Source organism: Cibotium barometz, chromosome 34, assembly GCF_041138505.1.
Source record: "Cibotium barometz isolate CiBa-2024 chromosome 34, ASM4113850v1, whole genome shotgun sequence".
Classification (NCBI taxonomy): domain Eukaryota; kingdom Viridiplantae; phylum Streptophyta; class Polypodiopsida; order Cyatheales; family Cibotiaceae; genus Cibotium; species Cibotium barometz.
This window is the reverse complement of record NC_141079.1, coordinates 26,175,293-26,193,160: the sequence shown is the minus strand read 5'-3', so window position 1 is coordinate 26,193,160 and position 17,868 is coordinate 26,175,293. Positions and strand designations below refer to the sequence as shown.

Sequence of the window (17,868 nt, the reverse complement as noted above, 5' to 3'; positions counted from 1 at the left end):
ATTGCACTTTCAGTTAAGAGGTCCATTATTCTGCATATCCGTTCATGCAGGACATCTCAGGCTGCATGGGATACTTTGGAGCACATGTATCAGGCTCGCAATGAGGCTAGAGTTGCCTTTTTGAAGCGGGAACTATCACACTTGTGCATGGATGAGGGTGATTCTATGCAGGATCATCTTACGAAGATTCAGGATTTGAGAGAACAGCTCTTGAATATTGATGAAATCATTTCTGATGCTGAGATGGTCACCACTACACTTAACTCTTTACCGAGCTCTTATTTGGGTTTTCATACATCTCTTCACTTGTCCATGAGGGGTAATCCTGTCCCTCTATCCTTTCAGGAATTGGTTGGACTTTTGTTGCAGGAAGAGCAGACTCGGAAAAATGTCATGCAAAGGGGTGGTGAGCAAGCATTCTTTGCCAAGAACAAGGGCAAAGGAAAATCTGGTGCATATAAGCCTAAGTCAGAATCAGGACAGCCATCTAGTAAAGAGAAGGATGATGCACAGAAACCTAAAAAGAAGGGTAAGTGCCATTACTGCAAGAAGCCAGGTCACTATATTCATGAATGTTATAAGAGGATAGCCAAGGAAAAGAAGAAAGAGTCTGGTAATTCAGTTGAAGACTCTTCAGATGTGGATAACAAGAAAGATGATGCCACAGCCAACCTTGTGGAAGAGGATTGGTGCTTCTTTACTTGCAGCTATGATCCCTCAAATGAGGTTCATTCACTCAGTGTGAGTGAAAGTGGTGATGTATGGTTCTTTGACAGTGGTGCCTCAAGGCACATCACGTCCAGAAAGGATTTGTTTGGCAAGATGGTACCTTCTTCTTGTGGCAGAAAGGTTACGTGTGCAAATAATGCTTCTTATCCAGTTCAGGGCACAGGGGATGTTATGCTTACAGACATTAATGGCTCAGAGTTTCTCCTTCAGGATGTATTGTATGTGCCTGGGATAAAGAAGAATCTTCTCTCAGTGTCTTCTTTTGCAAAGAGAGGGCTGTTTGTTTCGTTTGAGGATACTAAATGTATGGTCCGTGACAGGGAAAGTGACTTTGCTTTGGTTGCTACAGGGACCTTATGTCGCGGTTTGTACCGTCTTGATCCTTATGAGAGGCACAGTGCATGTGTTGCTTCTACCTCTACATCTGCTATGCAGGATGCAGAGTTGTGGCATGCCAGGTTTGGGCATGTAAATTATGGCAGTCTCATGGCACTTCAGAAGCTGAAAATGGTAGATGCCCTACCTAATTTAGAGACTCCTCCCAGACATGTGTGTGAGGGATGTATTTTGGGAAAGATACATCGTCAGGCTTTCAAAAAGGATAGAGTTGTTAGAGCTGTCCGCAAATTGCAGCTCATTCACAGTGATGTATGTGGTCCAATGAGGACACAATCCTTGGGAGGTCATTGGTATTTTGTTACTTTTATTGATGACTTTTCCAGATATGCCTGGGTGTATGCTTTGAAGAACAAATCTGATGTCTTTATGCATTTCCGACATTATGTCAACATGGTTGAAAATGCAACAGGACAAAAAGTGCAGACTCTCAGAACTGACAGAGGGGGGGAATACTTATCTAAAGTATTTGATGCTTTTTGTTTAGAGAAGGGCATAGTACACCAGTGTACTACACCATATACACCTCAGCAGAATGGTGTGGCCGAACGAAAGAATAGGTCACTCATGGAGATGGCCAGGTGTATGCTGAAAGCAAAGGGATTGCCACATAAGTTTTGGGTGGAAGCTCTTATGTGTGCCACTCATGTGTTGAACAGGTGCCCTACAAAGGCACTCAGATCTGTTACACCCTATGAAGCTTGGTTTGATCGGAAACCTAGTGTTGATTATTTTCGTGTGTTTGGTTGCTTGGCTTATGCACATGTACCACAGGAGCTTCGTGGGAAGCTTGATGATAAAGCCATAAAGTGCATATTTGTTGGCTACAGCAGTCAAAGTAAAGGGTACCGTCTCTATAATCCTGTTACACGGAAGATTTTTGTGAGCAGAGATGTTGTTTTTGCAGAGAATTCAGCACAACCCATTGCTGAATTTAAATTTCAGCAACCTCAGGAGTCTTTTGATGTATTTGAAGGGTTGTTACCCATTGGCATAGGAACCACAGCTGATATACCGGCTGAATTTCAGAATTTGCAGCCACCACCTCGTGTGTTTGATGCTTTAAATCAGCCCCAGGCTGAGCCTGACATACAGCAAGCAGAAGAGGATATTGTTGTACAAGAGAGGACAGCTTTGCAAGAAGCTAGAACCATTCCTCGTTGGGCTATACAGACTCTTCAAGAGAGTAGACTTGCTGCTCCATTACCAGGTAGGACACGTAGGAGTACACGTGAGGCTGAAAGCTCTCACTTTTCAGAGTCAGCTTGGGTGAGTTCTATTATGGATGAAGAGGAACCTGAGAGTTTTGAAGATGCAAGTGAAAATCAGCATTGGATGCAGGCCATGCAAGCTGAATTGGATTCTATTGATAAGAATCATACATGGGATTTGGTGGATTTGCCTCCTGGCAAGAAGGCAATTGGTACAAAGTGGGTTTATAAGGTTAAACGCAAACCAGATGGTACCATTGACAGGTACAAAGCAAGGCTGGTTGCTAAGGGCTATGCTCAGAAAAAGGGCATAGATTATGAAGAAACTTTTGTCCCCACTTCTCGGATGACCACCATCCGTGTTGTTGTTGCTATGGCTGCACATTATGGCTGGTTTGTACATCAGTTGGACATAAAAACAGCCTTTTTGAATGGTGATCTTGAGGAAGAGATTTATGTGATACAACCACTTGGTTTTGCTATGTCTGGTCAAGAGCACAAGGTGTGCAAGTTGAGGAAAGCTTTGTATGGCTTAAAACAAGCACCGCGTGCCTGGTATGCAAAGATTGATGCATTTTTGACTAGCCAGGGGTTCACCAACAGTCCAACTGAAAGCACCCTCTACATCAAGAGAGATGGGGGGGATATTTTGATAATCATTCTTTATGTAGATGATATGTTGCTCACAGGTACTGATGCGGATAAAATTTCAGATTTTAAGTCCGAACTCAAATCTGCATTTGACATGTCAGATATGGGTATGTTGCACTATTACTTGGGCATACAGTTCATACAAAGTGAGAAGGGTATCTTTATGTTACAGTCGAAGTATGTACAGAGACTGTTGGAAAGATTCAAATTTCAAGATTGTAAGCCTATTTCCACTCCTATGGAACCAGGGCTGAAACTTACAGTACATGATGGCAGTGAATCTTTTGATGCTATTCTCTATTGTCAGGCTGTTGGGTGCCTGATTTACTTGTGCAACACCAGACCGGATATTCAGTATGCAGTATCCCAGGTGAGCAGATATATGCACAGCCCACGAAAGCTTCATTGGCAAGCTGTAAAGCGTGTGTTTCGTTACTTGCAAGGCACCAAGTCTTATGGCTTGATGTTTCCCAGGGGGGGTGACTTGCATTTACATGCATACAGTGATTCAGATTGGGCTGGTGACTTCGACACAAGGCAGTCTACCAGTGGTAATTGTTTCTTTTTGGGACACTCATGCATTTCATGGTTGAGCAAGAAACAATCTACAGTAGCTACCTCGTCTTGTGAGGCTGAGTACAGGGCAGCTTTCACAACGACAGTGGAATGTGTTTGGCTACGCAGACTCTTGGCAGATCTTCATCCTTTATTGGAGGAGCCTACTCCGATTCTCACTGACAGTCAGAGTGCTATTGCAGTAGCACGGAATCCTGTGGTTCATGCACGAACGAAACACATACAGATACATTATCATTATGTCAGAGAGAGACTTCATGCAGGGGAGATCAGCATGATCTATTGTCCAACACATGACAATGTCGCAGACATTTTCACCAAAGCTTTACCTCGAGAAAAGTTTGAAGCTTTCCGCAAAGCTTTAGGCTTACTTCCTTTTGGTGATTGACATCATGCCTTGTACCCACATTGGCACTGCAGGGGGGTGTTAGAAATAATGTCCTGACATTATTATGGGCAGTGGCCAATGTATTAGGACCGGCCGGGCACTTTTTACTCACTTTAAGTGAGGTTTTTTCCCCGCGCCCAATAAGGCGCCCAACTTACCGTTATGTGAAACGGGCACCAGTTAGGGTTATTATATGCCCTAAGTTTTGTAACAATCTTATCTTCATAATTTGAGCTCCATCGTTTTGCTCCAGGCCTCCACACGTTTTTCTTCTGTTTCTTCGCGTGCTCCACACCGTCTCTCACTCACAGTATATGCACCTGTTTTTTTTGGGAGCAAATGTTGGAGATCTGGAGGTTATAGCAATAATATGGTGTGCAGATGGTTACCAAAAGCAGAGCACCGACTGGGAAATTGATGGGCTTGGTAAGTTAATGATGCTGATCATGAGGCTGTGGGCAGCTCTCGCATAATTTTGGAAGGTTATGGGCGCGGTGTGATGATCCGAAGTACAAGGAAGAGGAGGGGTTTTTTTAGTATTGGTGGTGGCCATTTTGAAGCTTTAAAAAAATAATAAAAATATAATAAACAAGGTGGCCAACTTGTAGCCAAGTGGAAACGTTGTAGGCTGCCAGCATCTCGAAAGTTGGCGTCGTCTAGAAGCTGGTGGAGCAAACGAAAAGAAAAAGCGAAGCAAGAGGACGGTCTGGCTCTGGAAAAAAGAAGCCCGGGTGAAGGCGATTCTACAGGTTAGCAAGAAAGTGGCCGCCTTAGAGTTGGTGACTGGAAGCGTCACGGTATGCAGATTGGGCTGGCTGCAGAAGGACCGCCTTGCTGTGAGCTACGTAAAGGAGCTGGAGGCCTATGCTAGAGGGCGACTCTGAAAGGCGAAGCAGTGAGGAGCAGGCCGCCTTGTGGTGTTGACAGGCGCTGCAGCTGCGGAAGACAAAAAGAAGGCCGCCTTGGGCAGAGCCGGCTGCTGGGAATCGTGAAGGGACTAGAGATGATCGAAGAGAAGGGTACGCAGTCGTAGGTGAGAAGGGCTGGTAGGCGCTGCAGATAAGAGAGGCGAGGAAGGGCACCGAAGGGAAGGTGGCAGCACTGAAGTGGCTGTGAGGAGAGGATCGCAAGCGAAGGGAGCCGTGTGGAGGCGGCCTCTGTGTACATGGTTGGCTGCTTAAAAAAGGAGAGCCCGGGTCCAGGTGCGAAGGCTTGCTGTGGCGCTGTAGAGATCAGAGAGGCGCAGGCCTTGTAACGGGCGTGTGTGGAGAGAGGGCTGGTGCTCGAAGACCGCCTTGGGTCGAGCTGAAGGGCTTTGGAGTGCAATTGACAGCGCAAGGGGTGGCCTATGCAGGTTTAGAGCTGCAGCAAGAGAGAGCTGCTGTTAGTAGGTACTGAAGTGATGTGGTTTGGGCTGGATACAAGAGCAAGGTTGGTGATGCTGTGTGAGCTATGAGAGGGAGTGTGTAATGTGTTAATAACGGAAGTGGTGGCGGTGGTGAACTTGTCTTTGTGTGATTGCTCGCCTGCTGATGTGATCAGGCTGGAGCTCGACAAGCTTCTATCACTATTTCCTGTGTTTGTGTTTGGACAATTGTAAGTTTCCCTCTGTACTCCGCCGATTGAGTTGCAGATTAAGCAATAGAAGTGTCTTGCTCTTCCGATTTGAGCCTGTGGTGTGTGATGGTGGTGGATGAATGAGGGTATAGGAGTAGGAATATGAGGAAACGTGTGGTCTGATACTGATTTTCTTTCCAGCTAGAGAAGCTGGTGGTGCCCCTTGTGCTTGTGAGTGTTCCGAAGGTGGTGAGTCGGCAAGCTATAGCGGCTTTTTTGTGTTCCTGAGCTGCCTCACACCATACTCCGCACAAAAGCATTAGAAGAGAACTCCCCTCCTTTGTCAACCCGAATAGTCATCACTTGCAATCCAGACTCCTTTTCCACCATAACATACCAATCCTTGAACCGAGTAAAGGCTTGGTCCTTCTAGGAAAGAAAATAAACCAGTGTGAACCTGCTACAATCATCCACAAGCAACATGAAATACAAGGAACCTCCCAAAGATGGGGATTGCATAGGTCCACATGTCACCAGCCTGGACATTTCCCAGTATGAAAGAGGTCTGGTGGACTCCAGGATTCTAAATATTTGGAAAGTAAAGCTTTGGGAATGGGAGATTATCCTCGAATACAAAGGACCACACTCCTAAAATTTAGGAGAGTTGCTATTTTTGGCCCGACTCCGATGAAAATTTTGTTCGCATCATTACATCTAGAATTGAGCAAATACCAAGAGTTGGCAAAGTGCCTATGACAGAATGTCTACCAGTTGGGATATTTTTAGAGATAAAGCTTATGGAAGGACCCATCCCTCATATTGGGACATGTGCCCAAAAAGTGGACCAAAGTGAGATAAGGCTTATGGAAGGACCCATCCCTCAGATTGGGACATGTGCCCAAAAAGTGGACCAAAGTGAGATAAGTGGCCTGACACTAGTTAGAAAGTGGATCAAAGTGAGACAAGTGGCCTCACACTCGACACTTCAGCTATTGTGTGGCTCTCCACTTGTCATTGTAGTCTTCTCTTGCCATTTTAGCTCATGGGAGACCCAAATCTATAAATTGGAGCCCTCTCTCTTCATTAATGGAGGTTGTCTTGCTGCACACTAGCCTCTACCACCGTTACAGGCTGCCCTAATGATGGCTACTCTCTTTCTCTCTCTTGAAGGCTGCCCATGAAGAATACCGGCTGTTGGGGACTGTTTTGGAGGCTTCCATCACGAAGAAATACTGAAGGCAAGGGTATTTAATCATTTATTATGATTTCTAGCCATTGTACTTGTTGTACCAATCCTTGTACATGTTGTACCAGTCACTGTACTGGCTGTACCAATCCTTGTACCTATTGTACCAGCATTTGTACTTATTGTACCTGTTGTACCAGCCACTATACTTGCTGTAACAGCCATTGTACCTGATGTACCAGCATTTGTACTTATTGTACTTGCTTTACTAGCCACTGTACCGGTTGTACCAACCATTGTACTTGCTATACCAACCATTGTACTTGTTGTACCAGCTGAATGGAGAGTTGTACTTGCTGTACTAGCTCTATTGCATGAAGACCCGTGGTTTTTGGGGAAGGAAGAATCAGTACCCGCACGGAGGTATATGGATTATATTATTGGCTCGGCATTTCTACAGCCTATGTTCCGGCTTGGTTGCCTCGTGTTGGGTTGTGTTATAGCATTTGTATATGGATAATCCGGCATCTCCCGTGGGGAGAGTAAGGCCCTCAAAGCTTGTACATGATATTATTATCCTTGGGTAATAAAATACTCCAAGGGGGGGTCGGCCCATTCCCGCCTCTATGCGGTGTCACATGTGCAAGCTCCATTTTCAGCATTTGTGGATGTTTTGTGCAACTTTTATGTTTTATGCAAAGTGATGATGGATATGTGTTAAGGTTGTGGCCATGTTTAAATGTTTTAATATGCATTGATGGTATCGACAAGTGTGTCAAAGGCCCTAGTCCCCCGGGCATCGCTAGTTTCACCACACAAGTCAGTGTGTACCAACTCCAATGGTTTCGAAGACCGCCTAGCAACCTGCTTCGGAAAAGACTCCCTGTGCTACTTCCCACGAATGCAAGAACTACAATGTCCCTACTTGCTACCAACATCTAGCAAGCCATCCACCATCTAGTCCCGGAAAGCTTGCCTCAGCGCATCCACATTCAAGTGGCCAAAACGAAAATACCACAAATCACTGAGCTAAGTACATGTAAGTGAAGAGAGTGCTGAGAATCTATAAATCCCATTCTCCACTCCGCCTTCCCAAACAACCTAGCATGTTGCTTGTCACGGATAGCAACAAAAATGCTCATCAAACTCCACCCGCATGCCAGTCTTACAAACCTCATGCACTGTCAAAAGATGAAAGCCAAGAGATGGAACATAAAGAACCCGGGAGGAATGCTTCCCCCCTGTGCCATCGGGAACGATCTCCAACCTGTCCTCACTGTGAATCGGAATAGTGGATTCGTCACCAATAAAGATGTGACCTGTTCGCCTTCGAAGATCCTATAACAACTCTCGGGACGGAGTCGTGTGCTTGGAAGCACCACTGTCGAGAATCCAGTTCTGAGTATCCCCAACAGTGAGACCAACCGCCTCCCTGCTCGAAGAAGATGAACCTTCGATGTCCATATCTCCAAGTACACAAACATTGGAATCTTTGCGGCTGCAGCTGAGGAATCAGCACCTTTCTCAGTGCTCCGCTGAGGACATTTCCTCCAATAATGACCCTTCTGGCCACAATAGTTACAGGTCCACTCGGCCTTGAAAGCATCACGCTCTAAGTCGTGCTTCTTCTCAGAAGACTTCGCTGGTGAAGACTTACCTTTGTCCTTGTTGTTGTTGTGGCCTTTTGACCGCTGGCCAGTCTAACCTCAGAACCTCCGCCTTGTGGAGGGTTCAAAAAACACTCTTCCTGGTCCAATACCATCAGCACAAGCTCCTCCCATGTAATGGTGCTAAGCCTCCCACTGGTGATCAAAGAAGAATAGAAAGCTGAGTACTGAGGGGAAAGATGAGACGACAAAGTGATCGCCATATCCTCTGATGATATCTCCTTCCCAGCCTAAAGAACCTCTTGCTAAAGAGCCTCAAGTTAGTTGATGTGCTCTCGCATCGTCGAAGACTTTGTAGGATTCATCACTCGCATCTACACCTCCAAGGAAATCCTCTTTATGGATGATACCCGATTATACAAAGAAGCCGAGTGCTGCCGAATCCCTCGAGCCACCATCATGTGTTTGCTGTGATTGATCACTTGGGGTGTGCAATTAAGGAAGATGAAAGAACGCACACGAGCATTGACAAGATCCCACAACTGTGCCCAAGCCTCCTACTCTTTCCTAGTGGATAGTGAAAGCTCCTCCTCCAACTCTAGCCTTGGAACTCCAACCACAATGAAATGAGCGAAATCATAAGACTCCAAGATAGACTCCATCATTACCTTCCAGATGCCATAGTTATTCCCTATTGGTCCACCGGGAACGTCGAAAGAGTGAGGATCTTCACATGTTTCTTTGCCATCTCGAGCCAATCTGCCATCTTGGGGATTCATGTGATCTTCTCAAGGGACGGTGGGTGGGAAAAAAAATATGAAGGAGAGGCTGCACCTCAATGTAAGGTGCCTGTCCAACAGTGACGTCGCCTGATACCTTGTTCTCCATGTCCTGTACAGCCCAAAAAGACTCCAATCAGCACCAAATGCAGCAGCCCCGAATGCTCTCACTGTCTTCAAGCTTCAAGCACCTGGGGCTCTAATACCATGTCAAAATGAGCAACGAAAATGAGAAAGTATTGAGAGCAAAAGTACAAAAATGAAAGAGAGAAGAAGGTGGTATAAACTCTACTATATACACCGGAATCCAGTACAAAATTGATGTGGGGGGAACACATGCTATATATACATGTAGGGGCGGCCAGTCGGCCAATAGCAATTGAGCCGACAGCCCTTGAATGGACCCACGACCAGATAATATCCAATTGGCCAACACCTAGATCAAGTCGGCCAACAAATCATCAGTCGGCCAGCAAACAGATCAAGTCGGCTAGCACAAACAGTCCCCCCACACGACTAGCAAAACTGGGAACATATGGACAATGAGGAAAAATGGAGAAACTCCTACACGGGCAAGCACACCCATAACAATGGCCCTCACTCTCTACTGAGTAATATGGTACACACAGGAGATGACTGCTAACAAGAGATCCTCAAACCACTAGTTTATTTTGGCAGACATTGTTTGATAATATGGGCACAAAGCTGAATTTTTCATCAACTTATCATTCTCAAAAGGATGGTCAGAGTGAGATTGCAAATTCAGCCGTACTTGATTTGCTCAAGCGTTATGTATCTGAGCAAAAGACAAATTGAGAAAAGTATTTGCCCTTGGTTGAGTTCGCTTACAATAATATTGTGCATTCTTCAACTAACAAGGCTCCGTTTGAGATAGTTTATGGCAAGGTGGTGCTACCACCTATCTTACAAACAAATTAGCAGAAGTTCGGATAGCCATAGAAAGATCTCAAGCTAAGCATAAAAAGGTAACTAACAAGCACAGGCGAGAGGTTATTTTCAAGAAAGGTGATTTGGTGTTACTTAAGTTCGAGAAAGCACGTCTTCGGAAGCGGCCAGGTAAAGAAGGCCAGTATCCTAAGCTTTAGAACAAGTATTATGGGCCATTCCAGATCTTGCAGAAGATAAATGAAGTGGCTTATAGATTGGTATTGCCCGATCACTGGGAAATATATAATGCATTTCAGTCAACTTGCTAAGGCCTTATGTAGGACCACCTCCTATGGAACAAGTTTTTGAAGATCCACCAGAGGTGGATGAGCTTGAAGAGGTATTGCAACCTGAGCAAATAGTTTTTCATAAGCAACGTAAGCATGCAGGTGGCAAGCTAGTACGCAGGTATCTTGTGAAATTTAAAAACTATTCAGCTATGGATGCAAAATGGATGGACGAGGATTATTTTCAGGATTATCCGAAACTTTTGAAGGCCTATCTGGAAGCTTAACTGCGGTCAACTGCTTAGAAGCCGAGGGAAATGTCACAAAATTCCTCATTGCTTCTATATTCTATTGTTCATGTGTGACATATGAAGCCTCACATGATATACATGTATAGCTTGTTTAACCTGACATGCTATGTTTGTATGGCATATGGAGCCTGACATGACAGTACATGTATGGCTCATGGAGCTTGACATGATAGTACATGTATGGCTCATGGAGCCTGACATGATGCGATTTCCCGGAACTAGCTATCCTGGTGATCTTCTATATTTATGTTTTGGGAAGATTCCGGAAGGATCATGAAGCCCTAAACACTTTACTTGATACAACTGAGCATATGGGTATTTCTTCCAATCTAGCTGCACTCATGTGTGTGCATGACTTTGATTTTATATTTGAATGGCTTGTCTTGTTTGCCTGGACAATGGCTGAGATTATTGCCTGTGTTGTCCAGGGGGCCAAGGATGTCTGGGCACCCTGTGGACGTGTATGCGCCAGGGTTAGTTCCGTACGTCGTACGACTGAAATCGTACGTACCTGCCATACGGTAGGGTGCCGTACGGATTCGTACGATACCGTACGAGTTTTTTTTTTTTTTTTGGGGTGGTGGTGTTGTTGTTGTTGTTGTTGTTGTTGTTGCGTGGAGCAATTTCAGTCTTCTAGAGAGCCATTCATCGCCCTTTGCAGCCTATAGGAAGCTCCGAAGCTGTTTGTCAGGAGCGTGTGCACTTGCCATTGCCATATTAGGCAAGCGATCATATTGCCTGATGAGGAGGAGGAGGCAATCTTCATGGAGCTCTATAGTGAGCTTCCATTGCCCCCTCGTGATGATACCCCACTGCCTAGAGAGCCCTTGTTTGATGATGATGGCAACCTACTTAGCGAGAATGATCCCCAGAGTGTCTCGTCCACCTTCGAAGAGTCCTCTTCAGAGAACTCTCTTGATGGACACTCTAGTAGTGATCATGTTGATGGTCATGCAGATGTTGGTGATGATGTAGACTTTTGATATGTTATAGCTCTCTAGGCATTGGGCATCTATCTCCTTCTAGCCCATCGATGATGTATTGTAGTATGTAGTATACTGTATCATGTATGTACGCATGTTGGCGGTCGCCCATGCCATGAGTTTTTGGCCTATCCTTTTGTAGCAATTTTGTACTCTAATGGCATGATGACATTATGTTCATGGTTCTACTATTTTGTAACTTCTTGTCTACAATTTTGAAGTTTAGGAAGTATTTTTAAAAAAAAACGTACAAATATCGTACCGTACCTCAAAAAATTTTAAGGTACCAATTAGTACCGTATTTTATCGTACCGTACCGTATCGTACCTTTCGTACTAACTAACCATGGTATGCGCACACCTGTTTGGAACTGACATGTGGTCTACATGTGTTTTAGAGGTGGTAAGTGTCCCTAAAAACCCAATTTACAGCTTTATGATTTCACATACTAATATTTATTAGTGCAAGTCCACACTCACTTATAAGTGACCGGACAACTTATAAGTTATTCGAATTGGGTTGGACTATTTTAATACATGTGGCAGCCAAAAGACAGGCCCTAGACCTGATTTGAGCAAACTTCTTGTAGGCGCCCCATCCTAGACCTAAAAAGCACACACCTAAGTTCTTATTAGCAGACAAGCTCTAATACTAGAGGAGAACTCGAGTTTGGAGCATGCGCATGCTCCCTGGTGCATGGGAGAGCTGGTCGATCAAATTTGGAGCCTTCTACCGCCATCCACCGCAACAGATATCAACCAAGTGTAAGAAGGAAGCTGGTCGACCACTTCTGGAGGCGATTCTGGTGCTGGCCGGCTATTTACAGCCCTGAAAAAGCCACTGATCAGGGCATCTGGGCACCATAAAAGCTGGTCGATTTGTGTGGGAGGCTGGTTATGCTGATCAGCTACCTTACAGCATGTAAACCACTGCTGATCGACTCTTTCTGTGGCTATTGAGAGCTGGTTGACTTCTGAAAACAGCCCTTGTAGGCTGGTCGATTTGCTATGTGAGCCAAACAAGTGGAAGATGAAGATACAGGGCTGTCCCGGGCTGATGTGGGAATGTTGTGGGCTGTCCATGGTTGTCCTACATGTGCTATAAGCCAGAAAAGCTCTCTTGTTCTAAGAAGGGACATCAAAATCAGAATATGTTTTGCTTTTGTTTTCATCTTGTACTGGAAGATTCAAGTGCTAGCCAGTGGAGAATCCTTGGACACCCGCAAGGTTGTATCTAAAGCAAACTCCTTTTTGGTAATCTAACCATAAAGGGAGTGGTCAGCCCATCTTCTGGCCCCTAGTGTCCTGTACTATGCAGAGTTGTCTATTTCTCTCTCTTATCTAGCATGTTCATGTGTTTGATCAGTTTTCATGATTGATAAGATTTCCGTGTTACAGCTGCCCTTCCGATACAACTTGCGCGAGATCCTACAGGCAATATCACCTCTACTTTTGAATCCATATAGCAAGCAAACAAAATTGGGAAACATGAAGACAAGAATGATAGAGAAAAGTACCTCAAGTGCGAGGTTTGTGGGGCTAAGCATTCATTTCTGGCCTTTTCATAACCAGAAAGAAGCTTACTGAAGGCCTCCATTTCAAGCTCACCATCCAATTTTTCCACATCTCTCCCCACTATCTATGACATATGTTCACGGATTTGAGAACTATACTGAGAAAATAGATAAATTTGATCTTCTGTTATCCTAGAAGAAACTTCTGCAATAATTGTTATCCTCCTTTGACAAGCATTCGAGCACCCTCCTCTCACCCCCCTCCCCGAACAAAACACACGCACACATTTCTACAAATCTTTGATCCATGTCCTGCAATTTACAACCCAATTGAAGTATACCTAAAACCTTGAAAAGGTTTGAGTGTTGTTGGCACACCACCCATAACTGTCTAATCTACTGTTGAGACTTAGATTAATGATTGGATATATTTTGATATTTTTTAAACCTTAAAAAATCTAGGTAAATATAATAGTTTCTTCTTGAGTTATAACCCAACGGTAAATTTCAACCAGGAGGTGTCAAGTTTGAATCTACCCACTCCCTAGGGAGAAGAAGAGGAGGATAAAAACAATGAAAATTAGAGAGAGAGAGAGAGAGAGAGAGAGAGAGGAAGAAGAAGAAGAAGAAGAAGAAGATTAAAAAAAGAGAATTTGAAGAGAGAGAGAGAGAGAGAGAGAGAGAGAGAAAAGAGGGAGGGGGGGCAAGGGGAGGGGGTTCCAAATTGAAATAACATGGAAGAAGAGAGAGATATATATATCAATGCAATTGAGCCACTTGTTGGATTCCTCACAGATCATTGATGCATGTCCATCACTTAAAAAGTCACCTCCACTTGTCTTGATACCTATTGAGACATCCGTTTTGATCAAGTCTACCACACACATAATCATGGGCTAGATCTACTTAGAGTATACCTAATTCTACCCACAAAGACTCACATTCTTGGCTTCATTGTTTCCAACAATAGATCTGCTACTCCGATCTACCCTCACAAATATGTAGAGGGAGTAACACTTGAGGCCTTTGGATCCGTAGATTGCCTCATATAAAGCTTGATAGTCCTTGACCATCGTTGGGCTTCCTCTTCACTCCTAGGCCACACACAAGACATCTATCATCTGATTATGAGTCTCTTGGTTCACTTGTATAGTTCCTTGCTTTATTATTAGCCCAACATGTCATTAGTGATCTCTTGGCAGCCATCTCAATTGCATATAGTGGACATTGTCAGTACCTGCAGCAAGTAGTTGAAATATTTGCATTCTATGTTGGAGATTAGTTATTTGCATGCTAAAATGGCACGCAATGATGTATTTGGGATGCTTTCCGCTAAGGATAAGCTTGACAGGACGAACTACCCGTTGTGGTCCTATATGATGCGCCATGTATTGGTCACCAAAGGCTTTGGAATGTTGTTATAAGCATTGAGGTATGCCCTATCTCACCAGCGCAACAACATAGTATAGGTAATTTGGATGGTAATACGAGTTCTAATGTAACTGTGGCATCTCCCTCCGCACCTCCCACAATGGAACAAGCCAGGTGGGATGGTAGGGATGCACAGTTTATAAGTATGATTGCTAATCATTGATTGATTGCTAATCATTGATTACATCTTCAAGGATGTGAGTCCACCCCTTTAGATGCCTTTAGCTTGACCACACTATGCTCTTTGACCAACTTTTCCCCCATTTGACTTTTAATAGTATGCGATCAATCACATAAAAGACCTTTAAAAACCCTAATTATTTTCTAAGGAGGGTTCACATGTATTAAACTAGAAAAGGCTCCTTTTATCATGGAAAAGAGTAAGAAACCCTCTCTTTGCAAAGGAAACTGCCAAAATGAGTGGGCCTCATATCTCCAGCATGAGGTAACTGAGCTACAACAAGAAACCCTCTTTCTTTGTAAACTGAGCTACAGCAAGAAACCCTCTTTCTTTGCAAAGGAATGAGTGGGCCTCATATCTCCATCATGAGGTAACTAATCCCTAGGAATCAAGAACTCAAAGAAAGCTTCATGTTCTCGAAGCCGCCACAACCCGCCCCCACCAAAGGAATGAGTGGGCCTCATATCTCCATCATGAGGTAACTAATCCCTAGGAATTGAGAACTCAAAGAAAGCTTCATGCTCTCGAAGCCGCCCCCCGTCGCATTTGGCTAGCACCAAATTCAGTGCATTTGCCGGGAGTGGACTAGAATCTATTGAAACTAGTAGTGAAGAATCCGTGGAGTATGCTTCAAAAACTGAGAAGCAAATTGATGAGAAGATTGTATCCGCTTCCACGAAATCCAATAGCCTTTAGGAGTCAGGACTATGCCAAGGGACTATTCGGATAACAACCCGGTGTTAGCCTTGGGAGTAGCCGGCTGGGAAGTCTTGGACTTTCTACCATTGTACTTCATTTCAGCACTTTGCACAAGCGAGAGTGCGTCTTCGATGGTGGTTGGCCTAATCATACACACCTCCCACTGGATTTGCGTGTCCATGCCATACAAGAATTGCCCTTTCTTGTTCGTATCAGATAAGCCCAACTGCAAACATAAGTTTAAAATTTTATTGGCAAACTGAAGGACTGGTTGCGCGTTCTGACGCGCTCCTCTAAACTCATCTTCGAGTTGCTCAAGGTAATGGGGCAATAGAAACTGCTACTTAAGGTCGCGGACAAACTCGTCCCAAACATAAGCTGGCATACCTAATCTGGTGTGGGCATGAGCCCACTGGGTCCACCAAGGAACGGCCTCACCTTCCAAGTACCAACTAGCTAAGATCACCCTGTCAGTATCACTTTTCGAACTGCGGCAAAGTAAGGTTCAAATTGATGCAACCATGAATAAAGAGTTGTAGGGTCGAGTTTACCATTATACTTACTGAAATTCATTTTCTCGGGAAACTGATTTGAGGACCATTGCACGCATCTATAGCTCAAGCATCGAACTCAACTGCGGCCATGACCCTTCAAAAGGGTCCCTTTATAGAGGATCTAGAATCTGGGAAACGGAAGGAGAGGAAGGAGGAGATAGAAAATGCAGAGCTGGAGAACGGGTACGCTCTTCTAGAGCCAATATCTGCACCTTCTGCTCTTCCAATTTGGTACTTTGTTTTGCGATTGCTCACATCATCTTTTGGAACATCTCTGGTACACTCATGCCTGATGCCCTAGATGGACTGCCTGGTGCACTTCGGTCCCAAGGTTCTTGTTCTCTCTCGTCATCATAGCTCGCCATAGCAAGAAAATGCACTACCTTTCCGGAGCGCAATCTGACCATTCACTATGTGTGTGGGAGGCTTCTGGGGGCTTCCGGAGGCTGAAACCAACCGTCCTTCGAGGGACAGGAGTCACTCCGAAAGGGGTGGTCCACCAGAGTTTGAAAGCCAACCACACGAACGAGAAAAAATTTCTGGTTTCTTGCTGAATCTTTACACTTGAAGTGGGCTCTAATACCACCATGACATGCGGAAGCTTCGGTGTAGATCGGTAACTTCAACACCAATCGTTCACGACAAGAATAACGCACAAAACTAAAAGTAGATGTGCAAAAAATAGAGAGAGAGAGAGAGAGAGAGAGAGGGAGAGAGGGAGAAGAGGACACAGTATTGGGTCCTGAATACCCTCTGTAGGGCCCCCACCACGAATGGTGTATTTGCTTTTATTAGAATGATGCAAAATCTGAAAATAAAACCTGTTTTGGCTTAGATGAATTTCTTCCCTTGACCTTCACCTTTCACGCTTGCGTTAGCTTCTCCCTTGGCTGTCCAAGCCCTTGAGTAGCTGCAGCACTTTGTGAAATATGAGATAAATGACTTGATTTATGGCTGGGCTTGATATACCCCTTTCTAGACCTGGTCGGCCAACTTACTAGGGTCGGTTTGCTGAAAAAGACCCACGACCAGCAATAATAGCATTTAATGCTAAAAAAGGCTATCGTTTTCACACCGACTACTGCTGGCCACTTGCACATGACCATGGGCGATGCCCAGGCTGCTAGGCAACCCTGCGCAAGCGTGTGGGACTGCCCACACCTGGCCGACTGGCTGGTTAGGGACCTTCTTGTTCAGATATGTCCACATGGCATCCAAGTGTGGGATGCACGTAACACTATCATCCGAGTTGGTTGGGAGTCTTTTCAAGGATAGGCATACCTCTGCAAGTCATTGCTCTCCCAGGCCAGGAGGCTACACATTGTTGCATCATCTATTCTATCATGCTTGGAGGGAGATTGAGGAGATGTAGCATGGAGGGGATCATCACAGATACTAGGCTTAGTCCAGTGAGGATTGTTGGTGATTCAGGGAAGCATTGGTTCATTGATCCTTCTCCTCAAATAGTGACTCAAGGCTCTTGGTGTTTGTGGCTATATGGTGGCAGTCCTATTAGATATCTTCAATGGGATCCAAGAGAGTGGGAATGGATTGATGCCTTCGATCCATTGAAAAGCCTTCCCTTTTTCAATTTCATGGTCCGAAATGCCAAGCTTCTCACTTGACATATGCATAGGATCCCTACTCTCAGGCCTCATTGGGAGAGCTATGATATATCTCGAGTGATACAGCGCAGATATTGACATAGGCTTTGGCATTCATACAAAAGGAGTCAGATCTCTCATTCCTTTTGGTTATTTTTACATGGTGGCCTCCCCACCAATCAGTGGAGATCGATTTTCGATGCAGCACCTACCTGCCCAAGATGTGCAGCAGATTTTGAGACTATACAGCATTGTTTATGGAGATGCAACACTGCACAGCATATTTGGAGTTCTATAGTCCAACTTATGGGTAAATTGAGAGGCCGCGCCATGTATG

The 17,868-nt window shown here is 44.7% G+C and overlaps 1 protein-coding gene across 1 annotated transcript in view; it reads right to left on the bottom strand.

Moving 5' to 3' along the window:
- The window catches only part of LOC147618835 (uncharacterized), a 72,455-nt gene that overhangs the window by 53,568 nt on the left and 1,019 nt on the right, over window positions 1-17,868 (bottom strand). The gene's annotated exons all lie outside the window — the stretch shown is intronic.